The sequence below is a fragment of the Lithobates pipiens genome, unplaced genomic scaffold (genome assembly GCF_037356315.1).
Source record: "Lithobates pipiens isolate NorthernLeopardFrog02 unplaced genomic scaffold, aLitPip1_a1.2 Scaffold_10, whole genome shotgun sequence".
NCBI classification, from domain to species: Eukaryota; Metazoa; Chordata; class Amphibia; order Anura; family Ranidae; genus Lithobates; species Lithobates pipiens.
The window spans coordinates 63643512-63667811 of record NW_027507686.1 but is presented as its reverse complement, the minus strand read 5'-3'; the positions used below and the strand labels follow the sequence as shown (position 1 = coordinate 63667811).

The 24300-nt window shown below is 48.6% G+C and overlaps 2 long non-coding RNA genes across 3 annotated transcripts in view; one reads left to right on the top strand and one right to left on the bottom strand.

Moving 5' to 3' along the window:
• Positions 1–24300, bottom strand: part of LOC143931383 (uncharacterized) — a 270261-nt gene that overhangs the window by 10014 nt on the left and 235947 nt on the right. Inside the window, exons 10-11 of one of the 2 annotated variants that reach the window (XR_013262879.1) lie at positions 23354–23402; positions 19136–19262 (exon numbers count right to left, since the gene is read on the bottom strand). This is a non-coding gene — a long non-coding RNA (uncharacterized LOC143931383). The remainder of the gene's footprint in view (positions 1–19135; positions 19263–23353; positions 23403–24300) is intronic. The other variant, XR_013262880.1, reaches the window with a different exon arrangement.
• Positions 787–17391, top strand: LOC143931335 (uncharacterized). Its single transcript, XR_013262876.1, has 2 exons — positions 787–1169; positions 17127–17391. It is a non-coding gene; the product is annotated as an uncharacterized LOC143931335 (long non-coding RNA).

The window sequence follows — 24300 nt, the reverse complement described above, 5'->3', positions numbered from 1 at the left end:
TACACTGACCGTCTGTAGGAGTCATGCATGGTGCAATGCTTTCCAGGCTTCTATAAAGAATAAAAAAATAAAATGGTAAATGCACTTTTGTTACCTACAAAAAAAGTGCACTTATTTTTTTAATAGTGAACTTATCCTTTAAATTTCACAATGTTGAATCTATATAGTAAAACATGCAGTACCTCCAGACAATGTATTGTATAGGTAAATAGTCACTGAAGGTACACCTGGGTAAATGGTTACTAGGGAGGAAAAGAATTATAGGTAGCAATTCCTCAACCAGGCCACCAAAACTGTCACCCCAATAGTAATCAATAAAGTGTGAGGGGTGTTCCTCTGAATCAGTAAACAGCATATAAAAAAGTAGGACAAATTCCAAAGAGATTCTTCAAAGAGAAACAAAATATTTTATTAAACAATTCCACATAAGCACTGGCGACAATGAAAAATATTACCTCCACCACAATCATTAAAATGAGATCACGTTGACCACGGTGTCCCATCAATATTGCCCCATCATATTCCTCTATTATAAATCCTTAGTAGATGGTGTGGCTGTGCTGTCCCCCGGGTTCTATAATCAGAGCTAAGATGTCCCAGCCGCCTCCCCCACTGCTCATCACTGTGCAGAAGCTTTGGTAACCATGGCAACAAAAGCCTGTCAGTTAGAGGAGCACCAGGAGATTTGAAAAAAAAAAAAAAAAAAGGTTTCCATGACAACACTGCTGCACTATGATGTCACTGGCTGCTCTCATATAAGAAACAGCTCCGCAGGGTTCCTGCCAGTTGCTTTGTTGACTCTGAACGGTTAACACGAGCTTCTTTCTCTAGCGAGTTTTTTCTTGTAATCTGATCAGATTTTATCCGATTTCATTACAATTTAATTCTCACCCATTTAAAGCGTGTTTCATTATTCTTCATAATGAACAGATTTAACCTTAAAAAGGTTGTTTCTCAAAATAACACCAAAGAGAAACCCACCATTGGAAGACCACCTATGGAAGGAGATATCAGTTTCCATCCTGCAGATATCTCAAGCAAGAAGCCCAAAAGAATGCAGAGAAGGATACTACGGGCTCTTATGCGCGGCTGCTTCAGAGCCGTTATTGGATGCTTTCATGCCGGCGTTAAAGTCAATGGCCAACAGCAGAAAACAGAAGACCTGAATGGTAAGTCCTTTTTTTATTAAGGTTTTTAGTTACAATCAACACAAGACATACACACAACCCATGTACGTATTGTACAATCATAATAAACACACATTTATAAGCAATATTTAAGAAAAAGAAAAGAAAAAAAAAAAAAAAAGACCTCATAACATTGTATACTACTAATATCTTAATCTCCCAACCCCATCATTCAAGTTTTTACACCGCTATATTTAGAGGTTCATATATATCTGGTGTAATAAATGGTCAATACATCATCACGACTATATCTGTCCTCAAACCCCTTGTGCCACTCTACATAATTGATGGTTGTGAGCAGGGGCGGACTGACAACTCATGGGGCCCCTGGGCAATAGGGGATCATGGGGCCCCCTTTGTCTCCACCCACCCACACACAAGCCACACCCTCACAAAGCACCACGTATATATTGCACTGCTACATTACATGCATTGGTCACATAATTTATCTACTGTATGTTCAAAATAAATGTTTAAAGAGTTAAGAAAAATAAACTCACATTAACCATGTACATTTACTGCGGGGCTGCATCTCCTGTGAGCAGAATCACGTACAGGTACTTGATTCTGCACTTGCGGGTCTGCGCGCTGTTTGATTGGACACACCAAGAGCTAATCAGCGCGTCTGGTGGGCCCCGCCCGATCGTTTCCAACAGAGGCAGAATAGTGGTCTGCCGATGTAAACAAATCCCCAGAGAGCCTCCCCCACTTACACCAGGATCCCCAGAGAGCCCCCTCCTTACATCGGGTCCCCAGAGAGCCCCCGACCCCCTTACGTCAGGCTCCCCAGAGAGCCCCCTCTTTACATAAGGGTCCCCAGAGAGCCCCCTCCTTACATCAGGGTCTCCAGAGAGCCCCCTCTTTACATAAGGGTCCCCAGAGAGCCCTCTCCTTACAACAGGGTCCCCAGAGAGCCCCCTCCTTACATCAGGGTCCACATTGAGCCCCCTCATTACATCAGGGTCCCCAGAGAGCCCCCAACCCCCCTTACATAAGGGTCCCCAGAGAGCCCCCTCTTTACATCAGGGTCCCCAGACAGCCCCCGACCCCCCTTACATAAGGGTCCCCAGAGAGCCCCCTCTTTATATCCTGGTTCCCAGAGAGCCCCCTCTTTACATCCTGGTCCCCAGAGAGCCCCCTCCTTATGTCAGGGTCCCCAGAGAGCCCCCGACCCCCCTTACATCAGTGTCCCCAGAGAACCCCCGACCCCCCTTATGTCTGGGTCCCCAGAGAGCCCCTTCCTTACATAAGGGTCCCTAGAGAGCCCCCTCTTTACATCCTGGTCTCCAGAGAGCCCCCTCCTTACATCAGGGTCCTCAGAGAGCCCCCGACCCCCCTTATGTCAGTGTCCCCAGAGAGCCCCCGACCCCCCTTACGTCAGGGTCCCCAGAGAGCCCCCTCCTTACATAAGGGTCTCCAGAGAGCCCCCTCTTTACATCAGGGTCCCCAGAGAGCCCCCGACCACCCCCTTTACATCAGGGTCCCCAGAGAGCCCCCTCCTTACATAAGGGTCCCCAGAGTCCCCTCTTTACCTCCTGGTCCTCAGAGAGCCCCCTTACATCAGGGTCCTCAGAGAGCCCCCCTTACATCAGGGTCCCCAGAGAGACCCCCATAGATCTGGGTTCCCAGAGAGACCCCCCCATTGATCCGGGTCCCCAGAGAGCCCCCCATACATCAGAGTCCCCAAATATCCCCCCATACATCAGGGTCCCAAGAAAGCCCCCATACATCAGGGTCCCCAGAAAGCCCACCACCCCCCATACATCAAGGTCCACAGAGATCCCCCTCCCCCATACATCAGGGTCCTATGTAGATATATTTATTTTTCTCTAAGCACCATATCATTTGTTTGCATTTTCCATTCGCCTAATGTCGGAGGATGTGGAGACATCCCTTAATTAGGCTATAAAGAGAGTCCTTACTATCGGTATATGAGTGTTTTCCAGGGTCCTAGATTCATCTATCATACTTAAGGGGCATACCCCAGGTTCTTCCATCAATTCTGACTTAAAGTGGAGGTCCCGCAATTTTTTTTTTAAAGTCAGCAGCTACAAATACTGCATCTGCTGTCTTTTAAAATATAGACACTTACCTGTCCAGGGCGCCCGTGATGTCGGCACCCGTGATGTCGGCACCCGAAGCCGATCTGTCGCTTGGCTCTCGGGTGCTGCCACCGCCATCATCGGTAAAGGAATCAGGAAATGAAGCCTTGTACATCCCAGTTCCCTACTGCTCAAGCGTGAGTTGCGCTGCTCAATCCGGATGGTCCCTGCTGTCTCTGGGATCCGTGCATTTCACAGTAGACGGGGGGGGGGGGTGAAGAGGCGTAGACTCCAACGAGAGTCTATGCCCAGAAATGGGTGCAAATACCTGTATTATACAGTTCCATTTTTATGTAAAGACAGTTAGCAGTAGAAATAACCCCTTCCCAATACTGATGGAGTTTAGGACATCTCCATAACATGTCTTAAATTAGCCAGCCCCATATTACATCTAGGACAAAGAGGGGTATCTTTACGCTGCCATGTGATAGGTCCTGTGTGAAATGAATAGTTGGGTTCATTTCTGTGTGGAGGATAAAGAGACCATGGGCAGTGCGGACAATGCCACCTCCCAATGATCATCCCTTATGGGACTTAGATCCCTTTCCCACTGTCTCTTTGAAGGTTCAATTTTGATTGCAACTCTGTAGTCATATATGTCAATCTTTTGATTTAATTTCCAACAATCCACATGTACACACTACTGGGAAGTCCATACACATGCAGATGGATGGTTATAGATCTCTTATTAGCACCATCTCCCTGTGAATTTGTATTTTCTGAAAACCAGAAGATTACTTAACGGTGCCCCAAAGAAAACATGAAATAGTCCCCTCTGTTCCCTGCTGAATTGACAAAAAATAATGGATTGTCTGAACAGCCTTAGGGCTCATTTAAGCATGTTGTGCCCTCTGAACAGCAATCCACATCCAGGTCGCTCTTCAGAGTCCATTTGACAGGTGGTAAGAAGGTGTTATATTGCCTCCTCACCACTTGTTTAAACACGACAACGTTATATAAACATTTTAGATCCCTGTATGTGTGCTGTACAGGTTTTAAAATCCTTATACTGTTAGGAAAATGTTGTCACACCCCAATTTCTTCACAGAGCACACAATCTCCTTTTTCTTTACTGGCTGAATGTGAGCTGTCAGGCAGGCCCAGGCCCTGGCCCTTATAGGTGGAGGGGGCCCAGTCATGCAAGCTGTACGGGGCCCCATTTCTAACAGCGGCCCTGAGTGTGGGGGCGAATGGCACTGAATGCAGACAGTGCATATCATATTAGGAGAAGTAGCTGCGTGTGTTCTAATCATTTTCAATAGACTGCCTGCATGCAGCACCTGGAAGTTACAGATGTTGCAAAAACGGCCCGTTCATGCTATATGGGCCTCATCACCCTTGTAAACAAGTCCATACAGACAGACAAAACTAATACAAATAAAACAGCGATAATTAATTATCCATGAGCATTTTAATATGCACTATGCAGGGCCGGACTGGCCTACCGGGATACCGGGAAATTTCCCGGTGGGCCGGCTGCCTGGTTGTTCGTGGGGCCGCTGTGAGGGCAGCGGCGCCTGAAAAAATATGGCCGTGGGGCCGGGCCGACATGAAACTGAGCAGGCACCAGCGCTGTTCCGAAGCTGGCCGTGCTCGGGCTGAGCCCGTACACGCTCGTCAATTTTCGTAAAGGAGGGCTCATGCGCAGTTACACGATGGGAGGCGCCATTTTTAAAAGTAAAGCAGAGCTCAGTGAGGTCTCGTCTGATGGCGTGTGCCTCTTCTTACGTCCCACCCGCAGCTTATGACCTCCTGAACGCCCCCCCTCCCCCTGCAGCCTCCGACCTTCTGTCCGCCCCCCTCCCCCATGCAGCATCTGACCTCCTGTCCGCCCCCCTCCCTCATGCAGCATCTGACCTCCTGTCCGACCCCCATCCCCCATGCAGCATCTGACCTCCTGTCTGCCCCCACTCCCCCTGCAGCCTCTGACCTCCTGTCTGCCCCCCATGCAGCCTCTGACCTCCTGTCCGACCCCCCAGCAGCCTCTGACCTCCTGTCTGCCCCCCATGCAGCATCTGACCTCCTGTCCACCCCCCTGCATTATCTGACCTCCTGTCTGCCCCCACTCCCCCCTGCAGCCTCTGATCTCCTGTCTGCCCCTCCGCAGCATCTGACCTCCTGTCCGCCCCTCCTGCAGCCTCTGACCTCCTGTCCGGCCCCATGAAGCCACTGACCTCCTGTCCAGCCCCCGCAGCCTCTGGAATCCTGTCCACCCCCCCGCAGCCTCTGGCCTCCTGTCCGCCCCCCCCCCCCCGCAGCCTCTGGCCTCCTGTTCGCCCCCCCCGCAGCCTCTGGCCTCCTGTCCGCCCCCCCGCAGCCTCTGACCTCCTGTCCGCCCCCCGCAGCCTCTGACCTCCTGTCAGCCCCCTTTAGCCTCTGACTTCCTGTCCGCCCCCTCCCCCTGCAGCCTCTGACCTCCTGTTCGCCCCCCTGCAGCATCTGACCTCCTGTCCGCCCCACCCGCAGCCCTGACTTCTCCTGTCGTGCCCTGCGCAGCCTCTGACTATCCCCTGTCGTCCCTTCCGCAGCCTCTGATTTCCCCTGTCGTCCCCTCCGAAGCCTCTGACTTCCCCTGTTCTCCCCTCCGCAGCCTCTGACTTCCCCTGTCGTCCCCTCTGCAGCCTCTGACTTCCCCTGTCGTCCCCTCCGCAGCCTCTGACTTCCCCTTTCGTTCCCTCCGCAACCTCTGACTTCCCCTGTCGTCCCCTCCGCAGCCTCTGACTTCCCCTGTCGTCCCCTCCGCAGCCTCTGACTTGCCCTGTCCTCCCTTCTGCAGCCTCTGACCTCCTGTCCTCCCCCCTGCAGCCTCTGACCTCCTGTCTCCCCCCTGCAGCTTCTGATCTCCTGTCCCCCCCGCACCTTCTGACCTCCTGTCTCCCCCTCTGCAACCTCTGATATCCTGTCTGCCCCCATCCCCCCTGCAGCCTCTGACCTCCCATGTCCCCCCTCCTCCGCAGCCTCTGACCTCCCCTGTCCCCCTCTCTGCAGCCTCTGACCTCCCCTGTCCCCACCTCTGCAGCCTCTGACCTCCCCTCTTCCCCCTCTGCAGCCTCTGACCTCCCCTGTCCCCCCCTGCAGCCTCTGACCTCCCCTGTCCCCCCCTCTGCAGCCTCTGACCTCCCCCGTCCCCCCCTCTGCAGCCTCTGACTTCCCCTGTGCCCCCCTCTGCAGCCTCTGACCTCCCCTGTTCCCCCCTCTGCAGCCTCTGACCTACCCTCTCCCCCCTCTGACCTCCCCTGTTCCCCCCAACCACAGCCTCTGACCTCCCCTGTTCCCCCCTCTGCAGCCTCTGACCTCCCCTGTTCCCCCCTCTGCAGCCTCTGACCTCCCCTGTCCCCCCTCCTCCACAGCCTCTGACCTCCCGTCCCCCCCATGCAGCATCTGACCACCTGTCCGCCCCCTGCATCATCTGACCTCCTGTCTGCCCCATCCCCCTGCAGCATCTGACCTCCTGTCCACCCCCTCCCTCATGCAGAATCTGACCTCCTGTCTGCCCCCCTCCCCCATGCAGCATCTGACTTCCTGTCCGCCCCCCCTCCCCCTGCAGCCTTTGACCTCCTGTCTGCCCCCATCCCCCCTGCAGCCTCTGACCTCCCATGTCCCCCCTCCTCCGCAGCCTCTGACCTCCCATGTCCCCCCTCCTCCGCAGCTTCTGACCTCCCCTGTCCCCCTCTGCAGCCTCTGACCTCCCCTGTCCCCCCTCTGCAGCTTCTGACCTCCCCTGTTTCCCCCAACCACAGCCTCTGACCTCCCCTGTTCCCCCCCAACCACAGCCTCTGACCTCCCCTGTTCCCCCCTCTGCAGCCTCTGACCTCCCCTGTCCCCCCCCTCTGCAGCCTCTGACCTCCCCTGTTCCCCCCCTCCGCAGCATCTGACCTCCCCTGTTCCCCCCCTCCGCAGCATCTGACCTCCCCTGTTTCCCCCTCCGCAGCCTCTGACCTCCCCTGTCGTCCCCTCCGCAGCCTCTGACCTCCCCTGTCGTCCCCTTCACAGCCTCTGACCTCCCCTGTCGTCCCATTCACAGCCTCTGACCTCCCCTGTCGTCCCCTCCGCAGCCTCTGACCTCCACTGTCGTCCCCTCCGCAGCCTCTGACCTCCCCTTTCGTCCCCTCCGCAGCCTCTGACCTCCCCTGTCGTCCCCTCCGCAGCCTCTGACCTCCCCTGTTGTCCCCTCCGCAGCCTCTGACCGCCCCTGTCGTCCCCTCGGCAGCCTCTGACCTCCCCTGTCGTCCCCTCCGCAGCCTCTGACCTTCCCTGTCGTCCCCTCCGCAGCCTCTGACCTTCCCTGTCGTCCCCTCCGCAGCCTCTGACCTCCCCTGTCTTCCCCTCCGCAGCCTCTGACCTCCCGTCATCCCCTCCGCAGCCTCAGACCTCCCATGTCGTCCCCTCCGCAGCCATTGACCTCCCCGTACCATCTGCAGCCTCTGACCTCCCCTGGAGAGGAGTCAAGAGTGGAAATGCCGCCAGGGGGGTCATGGGAGAAGTCAGACATGTATGGACTGTGGAGAGGAAATGATGGGATAAAACCAGAGCCACGAGCTGAACCGACTGACTGAGCCCTGCACGGTGCACCTGAGAAGAGGTCAGTGAAAGCACCGCCAGGCCAGCCTGGGGGGGGGGGGGGGGGGCAATACAATATTGTAAGGGGGCACTGATATAAAGGTTTCCCCCTTATATCAGTAAACCCTCTTATCTTAGTGTTTTCTTTCTTTCTGGTCATCAGAGTCCTCCCCACATTCCCCTTTACATCATAGTCTGCAGGATTCCACCTTACAGTGCAAGGGGCGACTCTGATGTAAAGGGCAATGCTGCAGACCCTGATGTAAGTGAGAACTCTAAAGGGGAATGCAGTGGACTCTGATATAAGTGGGGTCTCTGGTCACCAGTGCCCCCTTTTTATATCAGAGTTCCCGCTTAGATCGTGATCTGCAATGTTCCCCTTTATGTCAGAGTTCCCTTGCACTGTAAAGGGGGAATCCTCCTGATGTAAGGGGGAACTCTGTGCTGGGTTATATTAATCTGACCTTCATGTAAATGGAGAAATTTGGTTTTTGACTTTTGTTTAACTTAAACACATTGCTAATAGCATTAGCTACATGTTTATAGGGTAAATATTGATATTTGTACTGAAAACTGCCATTTTTGGCACCTTTTTTTTGCAGTGTCAGTAAAAAATGTGCCAGTAAGGCCCCTTTCACACTGAGGCACTTTGCCGGCGCTAGAGTGCTAAAAATAGCGCCTGCAAAGCTTCCTCAAACAGCCGCTGCTGTCTCTCCAGTGTGAAAACCCGAGTGCTTTCACACTGGAGTGGTGCGCTTGCAGGACGCTGAAAAATGTCCTGCAAGCCGCATCTTCGGAGCGCTGTAGGAGCGGTGTATTTACCGTTCCTAAAGCGCCCCTTCCCATTGAAAACAATGGGGCAGCGCTCCAAACCCACCTGCAAAGCGCCGTTGCAGCAGTGCTTTGCGGGCGGTTTTAACCCTTTTTCAGGCGCTAGCGGGGTTTAAAACTGCCCCGCTAGTAGCCAAAAAGCACTGCTAAAACGATGGTAAAGCGCCGCTAAATATAGCGCCGCTTTACTGCCAGTGCGCCCAGCACCTCAGTGTGAAAGTAGCCTAAATGCCATGATTTTTTGCAAGTAAACAATTGGTGCTGTTTGTAAATTCCACGTCTCTCTTATCTATATATAATACACTCTTCAAATGTGCTTTAAAATGTATGGTTTTCCCTTTTGTGAACAAGAAAATAATGACGTTATGCTGTTGGGCTGGTATAATAATGCTCTGGGGCTGGTATGAAATTATTTCCAGGGCTGGTTTTTATTCTCAGTCCGGCCCTGGCATTATGCCTTTAACCTAAGTGCTGTAATTAAAAGTGTCTGTGTTCCTAAAGCCGGCCATAGACAGTTCGTATCTCGGCCAGTTCAGCAGGGACCAGCCGAGATTCTATCCATGTATGCGCAGGCTGATTACGGGCTGGGTACAACCAGCCTGTCTGGTTTTTCATGTGATTATTGCCAGCCAGTGGGCTGGGATGAGTGGCAGGCAACCAGCATTTTTATACAAAGGCCAACAATAGTCATCCTGGTGTCCCTGTCATATCACGTTTATTCATTGTCTCTGGTACAAGAGTTTTGAACTTTTCTCTCTATAACTTGATGTTGTACAAAGAAAAATATATGAAATGTAGATGAAGGTGCTAAATCTAATTCCTCTTTTTTTTATTGAAGATGTATGCACTATTTACTGCAGACAAGGCTCACATGGCAGGCCTGTTGACCAACACATTGAGACGCCGCCATCAAGTGACATTGAAATTAAGACTCCACCAGAATGCGGCCTGGACATGGTCACTCCACCAGAGTGCGGCCTGGACATGGCCACTCCACCAGAGTGCGGCCTGGACATGGCCACTCCACCAGAGTGCGGCCTGGACATGGCCACTCCACCAGAGTGTGGCCTGGACATGGCCACTCCACCAGAGTGCGGCCTGGACATGGCCACTCCACCAGAGTGCGGCCTGGACATGGCCACTCCACCAGAGTGCGACCTGGACATGGCCACTCCACCAGAGTGCGACCTGGACATGGCCACTCCACCAGAGTGCGACCTGGACATGGCCACTCCACCAGAGTGCGACCTGGACATGGCCACTCCACCAGAGTGCGACCTGGACATGGCCACTCCCCCAGAGTGCGACCTGGACATGGCCACTCCCCCAGAGTGCGACCTGGACATGGCCACTCCACCAGAGTGCGACCTGGACATGGCCACTCCACCAGAGTGCGACCTGGACATGGCCACTCCACCAGAGTGCGACCTGGACATGGCCACTCCACCAGAGTGCGACCTGGACATGGCCACTCCACCAGAGTGCGACCTGGACATGGCCACTCCACCAGAGTGCGACCTGGACATGGCCACTCCCCCAGAGTGCGACCTGGACATGGCCACTCCCCCAGAGTGCGACCTGGACATGGCCACTCCCCCAGAGTGCGACCTGGACATGGCCACTCCCCCAGAGTGCGACCTGGACATGGCCACTCCCCCAGAGTGCGACCTGGACATGGCCACTCCACCAGAGTGCGACCTTGACATGGCCACTCCACCAGAGTGCGACCTTGACATGGCCACTCCACCAGAGTGCGACCTTGACATGGCCACTCCACCAGAGTGCGACCTTGACATGGCCACTCCACCAGAGTGCGACCTTGACATGGCCACTCCACCAGAGTGCGACCTTGACATGGCCACTCCACCAGAGTGTGACCTAGACATGGCCACTCCACCAGAGTGTGACTTTCACAAGGATACTCCACCAGAGTGTGACTTCCACAGGGAGACTCCACCAGAGTGTGAATTCCACAGGGAGACGCCACCAGAGTGTGAATTCCACAGGGAGACTCCACCAGAGAATCCACTAGAATGTGACGTTCACATTCAGAACCCACCAGAATGTGACGTTCACGTTAAGACTACACCGGAAAGCGGCATTCACATTGTTAATCCACCAGAATGTGGCATTCACGTTGTGACTTCACCAGAATGTGACGCTCAAGATGAGACTCCACAAAAATGCCAGCGGAACCTTGGGAACATCTCCTCCGGTGAAGATGGGGGCAAAGTTCCAGCAAAGAATAGGAAGATATTGGTGGTAGGGGACTCAATCATTAGAAGGACAAAGAGGGAAATCTGTCTCAAAGACAGTTATTACCGAACAGTATGTTGTTTACCAGGTGCTCGTGTTCGAGACATTATCCATCAGATGGACAGATTGTTGGATGGGGCTGGGGAGAGCCCAGCTGTCATGATACATATTGGTACTAACGAAAAAGTTGGAGGAAATTGGGGCACCCTAAAAAATGATTTCAGGAACTTAGGGGCTATATTGAAGAAAAGGACCTCCAAGGCAATATTTTCAGAAATACTGCCCGTACCTCGAGCCAAACCATGGAGGCAGCAGGAGCTTAGGGATCTTAACAACTGGCTGAGGTACTATTGCAGGGAGGAGGGGTTTGGCTTCATGGAGAACTGGGCTGACTTTTCAGCCGGTTACCATCTTTATTGCAGTGATGGATTGCACTTAAATGGAAGAGGTGCAGCTTTTTTGGGAAGGAAGATGGCCAAAATGTTGGAAGAAATTTTGGTTGACGCTCCACCAGAATGTAAAGTTCACATTGAGAACCCACCAGAATGTGACTCTCACACTGAGACTCACCCAGAATGTGACGTTCACGTTGAGACTACACCTGAAAGCGGCGTTCACATTGTTTCTCCACCAGAATGTGGCATTCACGTTGTGACTTTACCAGAAAGTGACGCTCAAGATGAGACTCCACAAAAATGCCAGAGGAACCTTGGGAACATCTCCTCCAGTGAAGATGGGGGCAAAGTTCCAGCAAAGAATAGGAAGATATTGGTGGTAGGGGACTCAATCATTAGAAAGACAAAGAGGGAAATCTGCCACAAAGACAGTTATTACCGAACAGTATGTTGTTTACCAGGTGCTCGTGTTCGAGACATTATCCATCAGATGGACAGATTGTTGGATGGGGCTGAGGAGAGCCCAGCTGTCATGATACATATTGGTACTAACGAAAAAGTTAGAGGAAATTGGGACACCCTAACAAATGATTTCAGGAACTTAGGGGCTATATTGAAGAAAAGGACCTCCAAGGCAATATTTTCAGAAATACTGCCCGTACCTCGAGCCAAACCATGGAGGCAGCAGGAGCTTAGGGATCTTAACAACTGGCTGAGGTACTATTGCAGGGAGGAGGGGTTTGGCTTCATGGAGAACTGGGCTGACTTTTCAGCCGGTTACCATCTTTATTGCAGTGATGGATTGCACTTAAATGGAAGAGGTGCAGCTTTTTTGGGAAGGAAGATGGCCAAAATGTTGGAAGAAATTTTGGTTGACGCTCCACCAGAATGTAAAGTTCACATTGAGAACCCACCAGAATGTGACTCTCACACTGAGACTCACCCAGAATGTGACGTTCACGTTGAGACTACACCTGAAAGCGGCGTTCACATTGTTTCTCCACCAGAATGTGGCATTCACGTTGTGACTTTACCAGAAAGTGACGCTCAAGATGAGACTCCACAAAAATGCCAGAGGAACCTTGGGAACATCTCCTCCAGTGAAGATGGGGGCAAAGTTCCAGCAAAGAATAGGAAGGTATTGGTGGTAGGGGACTCAATCATTAGAAAGACAAAGAGGGAAATCTGCCACAAAGACAGTTATTACCGAACAGTATGTTGTTTACCAGGTGCTCGTGTTCGAGACATTATCCATCAGATGGACAGATTGTTGGATGGGGCTGAGGAGAGCCCAGCTGTCATGATACATATTGGTACTAACGAAAAAGTTAGAGGAAATTGGGACACCCTAACAAATGATTTCAGGAACTTAGGGGCTATATTGAAGAAAAGGACCTCCAAGGCAATATTTTCAGAAATACTGCCCGTACCTCGAGCCAAACCATGGAGGCAGCAGGAGCTTAGGGATCTTAACAACTGGCTGAGGAACTATTGCAGGGAGGAGGGGTTTGGCTTCATGGAGAACTGGGCTGACTTTTCAGCCGGTTACCATTTTTATTGCAGTGATGGATTGCACTTAAATGGAAGAGGTGCAGCTTTTTTGGGAAGGAAGATGGCCAAAATGCTGGAAGAAATTTTAAACTAGGAGATGATGAGGAAAAGGGATCAGAGAATGATTTTCTAGTGAACATGAGGGAGAAGATCTTCAAGTCGAGCCATCATCACCAGAGTCCAGATGTCATTACTCTCTAAAAAGATTCTCATCAGCACCTATCTTCAAAAGAGCAATACCTTCAGCTATCTTCCCCCAACAAGAGTGCCATATTATCAGGGCCAGGACAAGGGGTGGGCAGGAGGGGCGGCTGCCCTGGGTACTGTGGTATCATGGGCGGTGGGGAGCACCACAAGGAAATAGGGGGAGGGGATTTGTGTTGGAAAGGGGGATTTGGGGGGCAACAGGAAGTATTGTTCTAGGAGAGGAAATTTGGGGGGTATGCTAAAATTTAGGGGGAGAAGGAATGGGGGAAGAAGATTTGTGCTAGGAAGGATGATTTGCAGTGGAGTTATTGGGAGGAGTAATCTTAGGGGTAGATAATTTGTGCTAGGGGGAGTGATTTTTTTGGGGGGGGCACTTGAACTGGGGGGATTTGGGGGGTGGGGGGGTAAGATTTGTGCTGGGATGAGGGGGAATTTATGCTTAGGGGGGGTGAAAAAGATTAGTGTTCAGTTTTTTTTGTGGGGGGGTTTTGATGACGCATAATGCCCATACACCTTGGGGGCGGCGGGTGTAGTTGGGCATGTTTGCCCTGGGCTCTGGATGACCTTGTCCCGTCACTGCATATTATCTTTTCTACATAGTCCAAGTTTTGTGTGTGGGAACAGAATGTTACAAGACTCAATGGAAAGTCTGAGGAATCCTGCCAGGGACCAGGTATATATGTACCAACACAGGCTCCTACACTGATGGCGGCTGCCACTCCAGTAACTGGAGGGCCTTCCCATCAGCCCTCTATTTCCCTTTCTGCAGCTTCTGGATCACCAACTATCAAGTATAAGTAGTATCAGCATGTTTTTGAGGTGTGTGTTGGACCGGCTATGAGGGGAGGTTGGAGGCCGGTATGTTTTTTTTTTTTTTTTTTTTTTTTAGCATTTTATGTTTTTAATATATTAACAGACATTACTGTATAAATGACTTTGCCAGTGGTGGACGTTAGGCAACTAAAAGGAAATAAAACATACAAACATGTTCATACAACTTCCTTGGCATCATTATTACTAACTTGCTGACTGCAGGGAATATCACAACAAATGTGTTGGCCTCCCTTATTGCGGAGGCCGGTATGTTTTTGAGCCGTGTGTTACACCGGCTATGAGGGGAGGTTGGAAATCTTTTTGTCTTCAGAGGTCGGAGGAGTCTTTCCAGCTTTATTTAGGCTTTTTCTGCTGGAGAAATGAGAACTCTTCTCACCAATAAGGTCCTTTATGGAGAAGTTCAAGGCCTCACTCACATGGGGTGTATGAATCTGTACCCTGTGTGGGGCTGTATTTACCCCAAAAAGGACATCCATGCGGGTGCAGTTGTGCGGACGCACCCTGGGTGCATTTCGGGGCCTTGCACCAGCACCCACACAGATGCCACATTGGGTACAGCTGCTGCACCCCAGTTGACAGCAATGGGACTGCCTACACGGGATGCTGGGAACACCTGTGCATCCCCATTCTGATAAACACGGCCCTCCCATGGGGTATGGCTTCATACCCTCCATGTGAATAAGATGGAAGTATGAACGGAATCATTAGCTCCTTTGTGTTGCTAATTTGGGGACCACTGAACTCCCCTCCTCCCAGCTCCTCCAGTTACCATGGGCCTCTTGGCTGCTTCTCTGATTAATGCTCTCCTTGCCTGGCCTGTCAGTTTAGGTGGACGGCCATGTCTTGGTAGATCTGCAGTTATGCCATACTGTTTACATTTCCGGATGATGAATTAAACAGTGCTCCGCAAGATGTTCAAAGCTTGGCATTTTTTTTTTTTTTTTATAACCCAACCCCGTTTTAAATGTCTCCACAACTTTATCCCTGACCTTTCTGGTGTGTTCCTTGGCCTTCATGATGCCGTCTGTTCACAAAGGTTCTCTAACAAGCCTCTGAGGGCTTTGCAGAACAGCTGTATTTATACTGAGATTACAGCAGCTACCTAAACCAAACAACCAGTTTCCCCAGGAAGTAGTAGAGAAGTTAATATTGCAGTCCAGCAACAGGTTTTATTTGCCCACCACCTTTACTACATAAGGTTCTGAAATATACTGCACTGAGGCTCTGCAACATTACACTTTAAAGTGAACTCTGCTTTGCCCATGCAGGTTACGTGAACAACCGTTTTCTTCCCTCACTTGCCACCCGCCGGCCATCATATGACAGCCAGGCGGTGCGGCTCTTGTTCTGGGAGTGCTTCATATGATGGCCTCCCATTTAAACAGGGAATGCGCACGATCATGCGCACGCATCCCTGTTCCTTCGGTGGCGGCGTGTCACTGAGACACCGCTCGCCACTGAGGAGGGGTGTACAGCCATTTGACATGGCCGTTTACCACGTGATCAGCCGTGATGAAGTCACAGCCGATCACAAGTGGTACCGCCCCACTTTGCACAGCTCATGCACGCGATCAGAAACACGCTGCCCATGCACATCGGTGGCGGCATGTTCCCAGGATCACTGCTCTTTACCGACGGTGGTAAACAGCCATTGGCTGGCGGCGGCATGTGATTGGCTGTGATCCTTTCACAGCCAATCACTAAATGTAAACAAACCGCGGTAACGAGATGTTACCGGGTTCTCCTCCTCACACACCAATCGTGTGTGAGGAGATTGCGGTAACATCTCGTTACTGCCTACAGTGTACACCAACACACACTGATTGCCCCCCACACCTGTCACAGTCCACCAGAGTACCCGAGTACCTGTCCCCAGGCCATCAGAGTACCTGAGTACCTGTGGTGGTGAAGCACTCGGTCGGTGTTCCTATTAAACACTTTGGGTGGAGATAGAAGCATTATCAAGAAAATCTTAAACACTGAAGAGACTGTTTACATTTATGCACTATATTTATGCACAAAGCACTTTTTCTTACAGGAGATAATAAAGCACTTGTAATATTAATGGTATATTGGAGCATATTGTGGTTTATACTGTTTGTGGTATATAGAAAGCAACAAACTGTTTTTTTCACACATTTTTTACACTGTTGAAACTATTTATTGTGGATGATTTTTTTCACAGCATCCCTATATAATTTTGGGGGCTTGAGCACTTTAGTTGTTTGTGGTCTGTGTAAGATTTCTTTATTTATTTGTTGACGCCAGTGCAGGAGTTGGGGGTCTGGTCAACAGACACAAACTGCAGTGGTACCATCACATATGTATATTTTTCCTTTTTTTTCTGGTTTTATAATTTGTAAAAGTGGTGGTTTAGTTGGTAGTGATATTAATGTATTTGAAACACATGGTCTAGACTTCTTGGAAGTAAGGCATTATTATAGGAAATAAAGTTAGCGCAACCCTGATCATACGCACATATTCATTAGATTGACTCACATAGTGATATCTCTATATTAGGTTGCAGCAAACAGATATATTTTACATTTTCTTGTCCCTAGTGCGCCGGTATTTTTACTATTTTTTGTTAAAACACATGCATGTTCACCTTAAAGCAGAGTTCCACCCAAAAGTGGAAGTTCTGCTTTATGCACTCCTCGCCCCTTACATGCCACAAATGGCATGCAATTTTTTTTGGGGGGGGGGTTGGGTACCTATAAACACACCTTCTTGACAGGTACTTCCTGTCCCACTTCCTCCTTCCGTGTGCCTAGGCGATGCCTCCTCTCCCCCTAGGTGGCCCCTCCCTCGCTGCAATCTTCTGAGACACGTCACAGGTCCCACAAGATTTCCTGGCCACTAGGAGAGCTCAGAGCAACTCGCGCATTCGCAGAGTATGCCTGGCTGTGAAACCGCAAGCTGTCACAGCCGGGTGCCCACAGTTGCAATGACAGCACCGCGGAGAGGAGGGGGAGAGGAGTGAGGCTTGCGGCGGCCGCATTGCTGGAACGTGGGACAGGTGAGTGTTTTGTTAAAAGTCAGCAGCTACACTTCTTGTAGCTGCTGACTTTTAATAAACTGAAAAATGAGTGGAACGGTTTTGTTCTTTTATGTACTTGCAGTGCTTTTATAGGGATAACATTTAGAGAACTGTGTTTGTATTGCAGAGATATATTTTATATGTTTCTGTTTGTTTTTCTCAGACATACACTTGAAGTATCTTCTGACCTTTGGTATAAAATATCCATTCAGCTGAACATCTTTAATGGGTGCATGAGCAACTCCTATTGACACAACTGAGGCAAAGCCCTGGATTTCCTGTAGAACAGCCTGTGTGTACGGCATCTTTACTTTGTCATCATAGTCAAGGTTGTCTCTGTCTCCTCTATTTCTTCTCTATATTTCTCTGAAAGAGCATCTACAGTTTTATACTCATACTGAAAATATAATAAAATAAAACTGAAGGCAGCTTAGGTTTGTATTATTCAAAAAAATATATTGAATTGCAGGTGACAGAAAGTGAAAGCACCTGATTGGTGGGTTGTAACTGACAATACAGATACTTCTAGAACAAAGCTACTAGATAATAAGAGATATAAAGAAGGAAACCATTATCAGAAGACTTTACCCCGAATGTCCGGATAGGTTATCATGTAAAGCAGACTCCATTCCAGAGTGGCAGAGGTAGTTTCCGTCCCAGAAAGAAAGATCTCCCACACATGAATAGGTTCTCAGCATCAAAGGTTGAATTGTGACCATCGGGGAAGTCTGCAAAATCTCCACTTACCATTCCTCGCTGTGGGGTTATCTGAGATAAACCTAATCACCCTTCACGGTGGGCTCCAAAACCTTCAGGAACAGGGGAACCTAGAGGTTACCCACAATCCTGGACCTGCAACAGCACCCTGCCAGTAAAACTTTGTGGCCCTACTACCAAAAAGTACTGGATCCCAGGGTCCAGCTCTCTAAAAAGACAAACATTCGCAAGCAAAACCTTGTTTCTTCAAACACGAGGCCCAGGTACCATTCCTTTGGCCCATGAAAGGACACTCTAAACGGATCCGGTCAGCATGGCTAGTCCCAGCAAGGAAGCTTCCAGTGGAGCTTAGCACAGCAGATCTTTACTCGTGACCAACACCTTAGACACTGGGGAAAAAACTGAGGACTCCCAGTAGTGGGAGGGGTTATATAGGGAGTGCAATTCTTGCCTTAGGGTGTGCCAGTGTCCATCACCTATCAGTGGCCCTATAACCCGCATAGTAACTACTATGGCTCTGTGTCCCCTGATGTATGAAAAGAAAAGCAGATTTCAACTTTTGTAGACTGTTCATTTTACAGAAATCTTAAAAGCTGAACTTCAGTCATAGAAATAGAAAGTGCTTTCTACAGCAGGTGTGCTACCTTACTGGGAATAAAGTGCCCAGTGCAGGGGGAAGCAGGGTGACATTTCAGCTCTAGAGATTACTTTTTTCATCACTGCAGCTTGCTGTTAAACTGAGTAACCTAGAAAAGCATTGCTTTGTCTGGGGGGTCCCTCTGCAACAAACTACAGCCAGTCTTTCCCTACTCATTGTGTGTGAGCATCTGTCTTCAGTAGCCCAGAGTTCAGCATAACCACTTGTTTAACGTGCACTTTCACCCACTTCCTGACCAGGCCAACATTTTAAGCTTTCAACACTGTCGCACTTTGACAACTGCACAGGCATGCAGCATTATACCCATGTGACATTTTTATCTCCCCCCCACACTAGAGCTTTCTTTTGATGGTATTTAGTCACCACAAGGTTTTATTTTTTGCTAAACAAATGAAAGAGCAAACATTTTGAAAATCACTGATCGGTTCCCTGATTAGTGTAGCTGTCCCCTTTCACACTTGTCGGTCACTGGCTCTCCTTAAAAATGAATGCTGATTACTGGGAAGTGTGCTTATGTCTTGATCAGCCGTGTATGGACACAGCTGATCATGTGGTAAAGGGCCACTGTGATTGGCGATCACAGAGCACGCTGGGTGAGCACTGCAGCGGGCAACGATCTTGAGGACGTCAACAGAAGCCCTCCTAGAACTAAACGACAGCACTGTAGCCGTCATTCTGCTATAGCACGGTCGGCAAGTGGTTAGAGGTTATAGTGTCATAGATTATCTATTTTAATTCCTATGGAGATCACCTGTCAAGAATGTCACCAAGATTTAAAAAGTTAATAGTAATCCTACCACCATTTGATGTCGATGACTGTCGCGTTGGCATCCTTTGTGGCTTAGAGTCTGTTGGGTTGCTAATAGGAGTCATTTTACAAGTGCGCACCCAAAGAGAAGGCCTGGGGCTCTCAGCAGAAGGAGCCTAAAGAATAGACAAATTTGTTATAGACAATTTATAGGGATACGCAATAGAAAGTTATTCTACTTTAGACTAAGTCTTGTCATCAATTATATACAGTGCCATAAGAAAGGTATTCAAACCGCTTGAAATTTTTACTTTGTCATGTTTCAACCAAAAAAACTTAAATTGGGATTTTATGTGATAGACCAACACAAAGTGGGACATAATTAGGGGTGCAACGGATCAAAAAAACTCACGGATCGGATCATTTTTAGGATCAGAAAATAGTAATTGAATTTGCAGAAACCTGTGAAAATTCCACCGCCATATAGTCCCCACTGTAATATCCACAATCTCCCCCACTGTAATATTGGCTGAGCGTGGCAGGGTACGGCTGGGTACGGCAGAGCATGGCTGGGTACGGCAGAGCATGGCTGCGTAAGGCAGAGCATGGCTGGGTACGGCAGAGCATGGCTGGGTACAGCAGAGCATGGCTGGGTACGGCAGAGTATTGCAGAGTAAGGCTGGGTATGTCAGAGTATCGGCAGGGTATGGCTGGGTATGGCAGAGTATTGGCAGAAGATGGCAGAGTAGTGGCAGGGGATGGCAGAGTATTGGCAGGGGATGGCTGGGTATGGCAGAGTATTGGCAGGGTATGGCAGAGTATTGGCAGGGTATGGCAGAATATTGGCAGGGTATTGGCAGGGTATTGCAGAATAGGCTGTCAAAGAGCAGCGCTGTGGGCACTACAGATGCAGCCCACAGTGCTGCATCCATCCGACCTCTCCCCTTCCACTGTACAGATCAGTACAGAGAGGGGAGAGAGGAACCGGTGTCATGTCATGATTTGGTTTGTTTATAAGTGATCGCTCCGTCATTTGACGGAGCAATCACATTGTAAACGGCCTGGGTGAATAAAGATGGCTGCCGCTTCAGACCTAGGCCGAAGCCGCGGCCTTCTCTGAGACCGTGACCGGGGAGCGCGCCGCGGATCACGGCGTGTGCCGATCCGAGCGGGGTGACCCGTTTGGATCACGTATCGGTGACGATCCGTTGCACCCCTAGACATAATTGTGAAGTGGAAGGAACACGATAAAAATGGTTTTTAACTTTTAACTTTTTTTTACTGATACCTCCAACTAAAATCTAGTCTTGCCTTCAGATGTCACCTAATTAATAAACAGTCCACCTGTGTGCAACTTAATCTCAGCATAAATGCAGCTGTTCTGTGAAGCCCTCAGAGGTTGGTTAGAGAATCTTAGTGAACAAACAGCATCATGAAGGCCAAGAAAAAGCCATAAGAAGTCTTGTTTGCGAGAAGTCATGTGGGGGACACAGAAAACATGTGAAAGATGGTGCTCTGGTCAGGAGACCAAAATTAAATTTTTTGGCCTAAAAGCAAAACGCTATGTGTGGCGGAAAACTAACACTGCACATCACCCTGAAAACAGCATCCCCACCGTGAAATATGGTGGTGGCAGCATCATGTTGTAGGAATGCTTTTATTCAGCAGGGACAGGGAAGCTGGTCAGAGCCAGATACAGGGCAATCTTATAAGAAAACCTGTTAAGAGTCTACAAAAGACTTGACTGAGGCGGTGGTTCACCTTCCAGCAGAACAACTACCCTAAACCTACAGCCAGAGTTACAATAGAATGGTTTAGATCAAAGCATATACATGTGTTAGAATGACCCAAAGTCCAGACCTAAATCCAATTGATAATCTGTGGCAAGACTTGAACATTGCTGTTCACAGATGCTCTCCATCCAATCTGACAGAGCTTGAGCTATTTTGCAAAGAATGGGCAAAAAGGTCACTCTAGATGTGCAAAGCTGGTAGAGACATTCTCAAAGACTTGCAGCGAAAGGTGGTTCTACAAACTATTAACTCAGGGGGGCTGAATTAAAATCACGTTGGCCACCATTTATCATTTTACTTCTACTTTACAATTATGTGCCATTTTGTGTTGTTTTATCACAGTAAAATACATTTACGTTTTTGGTTGTAACGTAACAAAATGTGGAAAATTTCAAGGGGATGAATACTTTTTCAAGGCACTGTATACACCAATGGCTGCCAACTTAGCATTCTGGAACCACTTAATTTCATTCTGCAAGCCACTCATGTTGACCTCTGCTTCACATGCAGTACAGCAGGGGTGCCCAACCAGTGGCCCGCGGAGCCCTCTGATGTGGCCCGCGACCTCCTGCTCTGGGATGGCTGGTTGGCAAGCCCAGATTGCAGGTTCTCGACCCGGCATCCCAGAGCATCAGTGTTGTGAATGAAGCCGTGGTAGTGGAAGCAAGCGGTTGTGTAGCAGAGCCATATAAGACGATGCTTCCTGTATAGCGCCACATCCTGTCACAGACAGAGTGATACCAAATGCACTCTTTCTGGAACAGCAACAGCTGGTGATACCCGAATTGAAGACTATTATTAAAGGTATGTTTAATACTATAATCTGCAGTGGTTACTGGACTGCTTTCAAACTGCACTGAGCCATAGACCTCTGTTATTTCCTATGGGTTTGGTGCGCTTTCAGAAAGTACACAACACCTGCAGGATATAATAGAATTCTATGGCAAAGTGCAGCTAACCCCAAGAAAAGCCAGAGGTGCACTGCTCTGGGTAGACCACAGCACATCAGTGTGAAAGCAGCCTTAGGCCCCTTTCACATGATTGGTCCAACCCAATCAGACCCTCCATTCACCTCTATGGAGTGGAAAATGTAAACAGACTTGTGTCCGTTTACATCTGCATACCTTCAATCCGATCCGCTAAAAGAAAAAAAAACAGAAGGTGATCTGTCCCCTTCCATCTGGGTGGATCGGAGGGCCCATAGAGTAGAGTGGACTGTGTCCGCTCTGCATATGCGGAGTGTACATGGACCTGTCATCCTCCCACTCCGCTCATTGTGGCCGTGACTGGTTACCAAGTCACTTAAGTGGTCCTTGCTCTTCAAAAGGTTGGCCATCCCTGCAGTACAGTCTGCAGGATTAACAGCAGCCTGATTAAGTTCTAAAGGGGCACAGAATGAGTAGAAAAAAACACCACATATTACTACAAATAATCAATTCTAGTTAAAAGGACAAACAAGCAATTTGTTTCTTATCTCCTCAGCAGGTTCTGCAGCTTCGGCCCTGCAGATTTAACAAACAAATTTAAGTCTGAAAAATCTAGCACCAGTCATTATACCACTTAGGATTTCCATTAATTTTTAAACACAACCATTATATACATGTATATATGCATACTAGTTGCAAGTACAATACTTAACATGGTCACACAACCAATGAAGTCACCCAGAGGAGCAACAGATTCAAATGCAACTGGTGATAAGTATATCATAAAAAGAGTAATTAAGAGAAACAATAGCTAAGGCACTGGTCTAATAAAATTGTAACTTTTTTTTTTTTTTTTTAAACAACCCATATCCAAACTTACACTAAGGTACTGAGGACGCAGCTCCTAAAGCCCCATACACACTATCAGATTGTCTGCTGATTTTTGTCATCAGATTTACCAAAACCATGTAGTAGAAGGGCCTACCTGATTGCATACACATTGAAACTCCTAATGTTTGACCTCATATTATATGGTTTTGGTAAATCTGAAGGAAAAACTCAGCAGAAAATCTGATAGTGTGTATGGGGCTTTAGACAGGGTGATCACTAACTAGGACACAGGGTATCGAAGATCACTGAACTGAATGGAGGTGAGCCGGGCTCGCCACTCACCATGCCACTATTGGCATCTTTGTGAGCTCCCTCCGTCTCTGCGCTGCAAGCCAGAACCACAGTGAGTAGTGGGTGAGAATATGTTGGGGGCTTTGAAAAAGGGGCAAAGCCCCGAAACATATATGCCCTTTGGAGTTCTGGCTTGTAGCACAGAGATAAGAAGGGAGCTCACATGGACACCGACAGAGGCATGGTGGCCCCGTTCACCTCCATTCAGCTCAGTGATCTTTGATAACTAGGAAAGCAGCAAGCCACACCTCATGTGTGGATGGAGGAATCTTACTTATTTCAATCTTTGAAATATATAAAATAAGAAAACTTTACACAACTAAGAAAACTGTCAACTATTCAAACTAATCTCACAATCATTCTCACCTAATTTGAACAGTGACCTCTTCATTCACTATTTCAACGGAGCTCTGGTCTGCAAAAAAAGGTAACACATTAAAGAAGAATTAAAATGTAACGTTAATCAAAAAATTAAGTCCTAAATAATGCAATAAGCACGTCTTAAACTACGGGAGATGGTTCCTCAGTGCTTTGTCCTACCAATGCTCATCCCAGGTCAGCAAGCACTTTTACTAGGGATGCACCGAATGGGTTTTTTGGTGCCGAAACCGATACCGAAAATGAAAAATACACTAGGCTGAAAACCGAAACCGATACCGAAACAGCACCGAAACCGAAAATGGCTTTTTATATATATAAAAAAAAAAAAGATATATAAAATCGCCTTATATAGTATTATTCATTATAGTATTCATATTCAACTGAATCATTAATTTTATGAATAAAAGAATAGTCCAGTAATGGAAAATAACAGTACTTTAATAAAGCAACCCAAATAAATTGGACAGTGGACACAGAAGATAAAATCATAAAATCAAATAAAAATACAAAATTAAATGATAAATTACTACCGCATATCCTACAGTGTAGACTGCAGTCAGTGCACATTGAACCATAACAAAATAAATAAAAAAAATGAAATAAAATAATATAAAAATAAAACGACTAAGACTAAGTCTAAGAAGACTTAATGTCTTAGACTTTATTAATTTTCAACTTAAACCAGAAGAACTAGTAGTAATTCAGTTATCTCTCCCTAAGGTGTCAGCGGCTGCATGTGCGATAAAAGTGTATGTATGTAGCTGCGGGTTACACACACAGTCATACAGTAGACCACACTGTTTTCCGGCCCCCGGGTATGAGCAGAGACATCCTGGAACACAGTCTACAGTCTGGTCTACAGCAGCGGTGCTCGGGCAATCACAGCAAGCAATGTAGACTAGTCTGTTTCTGGAAGTCTCTGCCCATATCTG